A 7,732-nucleotide genomic window follows, 5' to 3' on the forward strand; every position below is an offset into this window, starting at 1 on the left:
CTACTGCCAAATACTATAGTTCAATTCATATCTTTAATCTCATTTTGAAACAGCAATTGGAAATGTGTATTTAAGGAAACCACTAGCTTCCCTTTTTGAACCCAGGAAAGAAGGCCAGGATTCACCTTACCATAAGATGATAACTACAGAATTACTATGAAGTATTACAGTATCAGAAAGAAGGTCATTTTCAATTACGGGTTCCATTTACCTCTGGCTTATAATAGCGGCGAGTGTATGTTAAGTCAATAATCAGCCCATGTTCTTCATTCTGTTCTTGGAGTTTGTTAAAAAAGATCCAAGGGGGAAAAACATTCTTCTGGAGCAAGATTCTTTCCAAAACTCTGTCAGAAAGAATAAAATAAGAAAGAACATGTGTTTAAAATCCTTTATTATATTACCCATTTATTCAAACCGTGTGATGCTAACATATGAGATTCAAAGTAAAGTTTCCTCCTCTGGAATTTACAAGCGATAATACAATCCTTTCTTCCAGAGGGATTAGATGGAAGAAAATAAGGTCACTTCTATATATTTATTTCTATGTTTGTTTATTTCATGTTGGTCTCCTAACCAGACTGTAAACTCCCAGAAGGCAGGGACCACATCAATTTTGCCTACCACTGTATTGCCAGCTCCAAGCAGAGTGCCTGTAAATAGACACAAAAATAAATACTTCTTGAATATCTACCTATATGAAGGATGGCTTTTACTGCTAAATATTCTTTTATGTATTTGGCTTATTAATGTACTCTGTTCCATTGATCTGTCTGGTTATTCAAGTGCCAGCAACACATTTTTTTTTTAATTAGTAGACTAGTTTTAGAGCAGTTTGAGATTCACAGGAAAACTGAGCAAAAAGTACACAGTTCCCACTTATACCCTCTCTCCTTCATCCCACACAGCCTTCCCCATTATCAACATGCCATACCAGTGTGCTTCATTTGTGAGAATTCATGAACCAACACTGACACATCATTATCAATCAAAGTCCATAGTTTATTGCATTCGTGGTACAAGTAACTGACTATTTCTTTATTTCTAGTATAGTCATCCCCAAACATTTACTGAGATACATATTACTTTCTTATAAATTACTTTATTCTTTATTTATAGTTAGAGCATTACACTGGTGTTTTTTTTTAAAATTAAGTACAAAAGTAGGTTGTATTTATCTATGAATTCCATTTCTGGATAGTAAAGGAGGTATTGAAAAGTATCTGCTATAAACAGGGAAAATGGAGTATGACGGGGTTGAGAGCCAGGGCTCTATATGGTGAATTCAGATTTCTGGAAGCAGAAGCCCTTTATGGTTTTTTGTTGTTGTTGTTGTTTTTTTTGCTTACCTTTTTTAAAGGAACTTTGAAAGCAATGAAACGAGTCCCAGGCATCCGCTGTCCAACTGGGAGATAGTCTTTCCACCTATTAGTATATTTTTTGACAGGCAAATTTTATGTTAGGCTGTCTCCCTGCACAGGATGGATGCGCCTTGAAAATGGAAATCATATCCCTCTATAGCAGGTCCCTCTTCTTTCTGCTTTGCATTTTGCTGTTCCACTTATTCAATGCTAGGAATCACAGTGAAGTATATCTGAACTGACTTCTGTAAGATGAGTTAGAACTGAGGTTAATTCAGTGTATCGAAGCATAGAAAGTGAGGGCAAAAGTGGGACAAGATGGGGCTAGAGAAGCAGAGAGGATTCTAGACCACGCAGAGTCTTAAAGGCCAAGTTTGTTTTCTATTCTCAAAACAATGTTTTTATTTTTTTTTTTATTTATTTATTTATTTATTTTTTTTTTGTGGTATGCGGGCCTCCCTCTGTTGTGGCCTCTCCCGTTGCGGAGCACAGGCTCCAGAGGATTCTAGACCACGCAGTGACTTGAAGGCCAACAGTTTGTTTTCTATTCTCAAAACAATGTTTTGCAGCGATGTTTATGAGCAATGTTCCAACTTGCTTTTAAGGTTTCTTGTGTGAAGAACGGATTGGAAGGAAACAAGAAATATGGACGCTAGTTAGGACCTAATTGCAACCGACAGGCAAGGGCAGTATTAGATGTGGAGGAAGAGTTGACAGATTCAAAAGAAATTCAGGAGATAAACTGAAGCGGGCTTAATGGGGTATGAGATGGAGGAAAGGAAGGTCTTAGGGAATTAAAGGGTTTACTGCACATATGAGCAAAGTCTCAAAATTAATCATTTGCACGTACAGAGGTAGATCTTTCAAATGACACCGGTTAGGAAGCAACAGTACGCCCTTTATAATTCCTAGAGACAACACAAATCAACTGTTTCGATGGAAAATTCGGCGGTACCGGTGCGTTTTTTCACTCAAACTTAGTTCCAGTTCCTACTACTCACATTTTCTGTGCCAAAACAACACAGCTTGAGGAATTGAAGGGGATCCCATTTAGGTAATTAAGGAGTGTCCTCAACACTGACAGTCCCATCTTAAAAAGCACTCCCTCTGCATTTTACCCGAGGAGCAATGGCCAGAGCCTCCCTGTTAAAACGATGGGGAGAAATCAGAACATCACACACTGTCCCTTTCAGCTACTGTGAACTGAGCCGCGAGACGACCAATACCCCCAAGCACAGCGCGGACGGGCCAGCGTGCGGGGGCAACGGTGACAGGAGACAGCACAAGAGACGAAGCCCAGGCCCAGGGGCTCTGAGCTCCACCCGCAACGCCCAGGGGGGCCAAGGCGTATTACCTTTCCGCGATGTGCTTTCCGCCCTTCCTCTTGGCCGAAGAACGTCCGGAAAAGCCGCGCGACCCTGACCCCAGCGCCCGCGGGCATGATGCCACTGGCTCATGTGACCCCCAAAATGCCGCCCATCCAACGCCAAAAGTGCTAAAGTCGCCAACGTGGCGACCCCGGTGCCAGTACAAGGTTCCGAACCACAGGAGCCTAAGCACAAGTCCACGCAGCTCCCGGACCTCCTTCTACTGCGCATGCGCGGCCCCCTCTAGATGACGTCATCACGCCGGCCGACTCAGACGCTCGATTAGTAGAGAGGACTCTTGATACCTGCAGTTCCCTCCTTAGCCGGAGGCTGGGAGCAGAGGTCCATTAGTTCGTGTGTGTGTACCCTTCAGAATTACAATCATAGGGGACATGGAAAGTTGTCCCACTCTCCCAGTTTCTTGTGTGGTTCTTTCAGATATTTCCCAAGTGCTTACATTCACACTTGTTGTATCTTGTATGTAAGTATTTGTACGTAATCGATATCCTGTATTTTATATCAGAGCAGCATACTATACATAGTCTACAGTCTGTCTTGGATAGTGATTTTCCCAGTCAATTTTTGCGTACATCCATTCTATTCTCTTTAATAGCTGCGTAACATTACATGATTTACATGACCAGTCCAATATTGATGGACTTGTAGTTGTTTTCAGTTTGGAGGTTTTTTGTTTGTTTTTGTCCTCTGTTACAGATAGGCTGCAATGTAAACCACTTTATTCATGTATATAGCTATATATAAATTTCTAGACATAGAATTTCTGGAATGAAAGAGATGCAAACTTAAAATATTGAAAGATTTTCAATCAATCTAATCTGCCTAATCAACCTTCAAAAATATTCTATCAACTTATACTCCACTCACAGTGAAACATTTATTGGGTTTCTATTATATTCCTGGTATCCTGCTGGAGGTTGACAGTATGTAGTTACATTTTAGACAATACCAAAAAATGTCTGAGAGAGATAAGAGTGGAGCTCAAGTATAAAACATTTCCTCACAGTATCAGGCATAGGGATCTGTACCTGTTAGAAAAACTATGAATCCTGCCACAAGTGGAACAGCAAAGAACAGCATGTCCTACAGTAGGTCTGAAGGTATAATAGCATACTAAATTCCATTGTTATTTATAATAACAAATGTTTTTTGTTAGTTTTAATTTTTAGTTTCTAATTTCTGAAAGTATCTTACATACACTATTAGTAATCTTCACAACCATTTGAGCTGGGTAAACTGAGTCAGGAAGGTCAGAATTATTGAATGAATGAATGAATGAATGAGTAAAAAGATCACTAGCTTTAACGTATCTGGGACAGTCATAGTCTAACGAAGTTTCAATCCACAAGCATTTATTTCCAATTCTGAAAACTTCCACATAATTAAAAATGGGACAATAGTAGTAAATTACTATTTGGATAAAGAAAAGATACAAGTTAGCACAACATAGTTTACAAACTTACAATTAGGCACATTCAATTTGGTGCTAAATCATAAAATATTCTTTTGCAATTTATGAAAAATATAGAGATACAGGCTTTGGGTGGGAACACAAAAAAATCCAGACCTGGCCATACAGGGTTTCCAGAAAGTATGGGAACTATGAAAGAGTAGGCCTCTGGATGGGAGTGGGTCCAACATGAGATAAAACAATGCCTTAAGGGGTATGTAGTATGCTGGGATGGAAAATATAGGAGCAAGGGATATTTGGAGAATCAGACAGCTAAGTATTTGACACTAACAAAATCTACCAGTATCTGATAGGGCCTCAGGTACCATGCAAGGGTTTTTAGGGATTCCAGTATTTAATTAAATCAACATGTGAGAATGGGAAGAATTAAGGAGCGCCTCAGGGGTAGATGAACTGGGTATGTTACACCAAGACTTGTCTCAGTGAACATGATGGGTTCAAAATGCAGGAAGTGGGTATACAGGACAAGACAATACCCTAACTATAAGAATAAGGGTTTTGGGCTTCCCTGGTGGCGCAGTGGTTGAGAATCCGCCTGCCGATGCAGGGGACACGGGTTTGTGCCCCAGTCCGGGAAGATCCCACATGCCATGGAGCGGCTGGGTCCGTGAGCCATGGCCACTGAGCCTGCGCGTCTGGAGCCTGTGCTCCGCAGCGGGAGAGGCCACAACAGTGAGAGGCCCGCGTACCACAAAAAAATACATGTAAGATTCTTTTAGAGGTTAAGATGATGCTGAGCCTGCAAGCTAAAGTTAAATGGCTGGAACTAGGGAGAGAAAATAAGTTACATAGGCTCGGAACCAGGAAAAGCCTAACTAAGGGTTTGCCTAAATAGAATTGAATGTTGGAACTGAATATTTTAATATGTAAACGTTTTACTGATACCAAAATTTGTCTTACCACACTTCCCCCAATCTCACACCACCCACCCTAACCTGCAGTAGCTATGGGTCCCTTGATTTCAATGGAAATACAGAGGAAAGAGACACTGATCTGGCTTGCAGGTATTTAGTAAGTTGTTAGCCTCACATTACATACTAGTATCATGTAAGTAGGCCATCTGAAGTATGAAGCTTAGGGGAAAAACCTTGAAGAAAACTTAAAAGCTTAAGCCACATCTCTATACTACAACACCTTTCAAAATTTCTTCTCAGATAAGCATCATCCCCATCAGTGAAAAAACTCATATCTCATAATAGGAAAAACAGGCCTAAAAATTAAATGTGTGTCTTTGGAGGTCCCATCTATGGGAAGGAAGTTCTAAAGGAACTTCTCTAGGAAGGAAACACAAGAGAAGGAAAAGACGTACAAAAACAAACCCAAAACAACTGAGAAAAGGGTAATAGGAACATACATATCGATAATTACCTTAATGTAAATGGATTAAATGCTCCCACCAAAAGACACAGACTGGCTGAATGGATACAAAAACAAGACCTGTATATATGCTATCTATAAGAGACCCACTTCAGACCTAGGGACACATACAGACTGAAAGTGAGGGAATGCAAAAACATGTTCCATGAAAAAGGAAATCAAAAGAAAGCTGGAGGAGCAATTCTCATATCAGACAAAATAGACTTTAAAATAAAGACTATTATAAGAGACAAAGAAGGACACTACATAATGATCAAATGATCAATCCAAGAAGAAGATATAACAATTGTAAATATTTATGCACCCAACATAGGAGCACCTCAATACATAAGGCAAATGCTAACAGCCATAAAATGGGAAAATGACAGTAACACAATCATAGTAGGGGACTTTAACACCCCACTTTCACCAATGGACAGATCATCCAAAATGAAAATAAATAAGGAAACACAGCTTTAAATGATACATTAAACAAGATGGAATTAATTTATATTTATAGGATATTCCATCCAAAAACAACAGAATACACTTTCTTCTCAACTGCTCGTGGAACATTCTCCAGTATAGATCATATAAAGAGTCACAAATCAAGCCTTGGTAAATTTAAGAAAATTGAAATTGTATCAAGTATCTTTTCCGACCACAACGCTATGAGACTAAATATCAATTACAGGAGAAAATCTGTACAAAATACCAACACATGGAGGCTAAACAATATACTACTAAACAGAGAAGAGATCACTGAAGAAATCAAAGAGTAAATCAAAAAATACCTAGAAACAAATGACAATAGAGATATGAGGACCCAAAACCTATGGGATGCAGCAAAAGCAGTTCTAAGAGGGAACTTTATAGCAATACAATCCTACCTCAAGAGACAAGAAACATCTCAAATAAACAACCTAAACGTACATCTAAAACACTTAGAAAAAGAAGAACAAAAAAACCCCAAAATTAGCAGAAGGAAAGAAATCATAAAGATCAGATCAGAAATAAATGAAAAAGAAATGAAGGAAACGACAGCAAAGGTCAATAAAACTAAAAGCATGTAAAGGGAGAAGTAACAACTGACACTGCAGAAATACAAAGGATCATGAGAAATTACTACAGGCAGCTCTATGGCAATAAAATGGACAATCTGGAAGAAATGGACAAATTCTTGGAAAAGCACAACCTTCCGAGACTGAACCAGGAAGAAATAGAAAATATAAAAAGACCAATCACAAGCACTGAAATTGAGACTGTGATTAAAAATCTTCCAACAAACAAAAGCCCAGGACCAGACTGCTTCACAGGCAAATTTTATCAAACATTTAGAAGAGCTAACACCCACTCTTCTCAAACTGTTCCAAAATATAGCAGAGGGAGGAACACTCCCAAACTCATTCTAAGAGGCCACCATCACCCTGATACCAAAACCAGACAAAGATGTCACAAAGACAGGAAACTACAGGCCAATATCACTGACGAACATAGATGCAAAAATCCTCAACAAAATACTAGCAAACAGAATCCAACAGCACATTAAAAGGATCATACACCATGATCAAGTGGGGTTTATCCCAGGAATGCAAGGATTCTTCAATATATGCAAATAAATCAATGTGATACACCATATTAATGAAATGAAGGAGAAAAACCATATGATCATCTCAATAGATGTAGAAAAAGCTTTTGACAAAATTCAACTCCCATGTATGATAAAAACCCTCCAGAGAGTAGGCATAGAGGGAACTTACCTCAACATAATAAAAGCCATATATCACAAACCCACAGCCAACATCGTTCTGGTGAAAAACTGAAACCATTTCCACTAAGATCAGGAACAAGACAAGGTTGCCCACTCTCACCACTATTATTCAGCATAATTTTGGAAGTTTTACCCACAGCAATCAGAGAAGAAAAAGAAATAAAAGGAATCCAAATCGGAAAAGAAGAAGTAAAGCTGTCACTGTTTGCAGATGACATGATACTATACATAGAGAATCCTAAAGACACTAACAAAAAACTACTAGAGGTAATCAATGAATTTTGTAAAGGAGCAGGATACAAAATTAATGCACAGAAATCTCTTGCATTCCTATACACTAATGATGAAAAATCTGAAAGAGAAATTAAGGAAACACTCCCATTTACTGTTG

The 7,732-nt window shown here is 38.8% G+C and overlaps 1 long non-coding RNA gene across 1 annotated transcript in view; it reads right to left on the bottom strand.

The window, feature by feature from the left end:
* The window catches only part of LOC112061927 (uncharacterized), a 6,358-nt gene extending 3,439 nt beyond the window's left edge, over positions 1 to 2,919 (bottom strand). Inside the window, exons 1-3 of the long non-coding RNA XR_008618310.1 lie at positions 2,713 to 2,919; positions 1,347 to 1,422; positions 212 to 344 (exon numbers count right to left, since the gene is read on the bottom strand). This is a non-coding gene — a long non-coding RNA (uncharacterized lncRNA). The remainder of the gene's footprint in view (positions 1 to 211; positions 345 to 1,346; positions 1,423 to 2,712) is intronic.
* Positions 2,920 to 7,732: the final 4,813 nt, after the last annotated feature.

The sequence above is a fragment of the Physeter macrocephalus genome, chromosome 2, assembly GCF_002837175.3.
Source record: "Physeter macrocephalus isolate SW-GA chromosome 2, ASM283717v5, whole genome shotgun sequence".
Lineage (NCBI taxonomy): Eukaryota > Metazoa > Chordata > Mammalia > Artiodactyla > Physeteridae > Physeter > Physeter macrocephalus.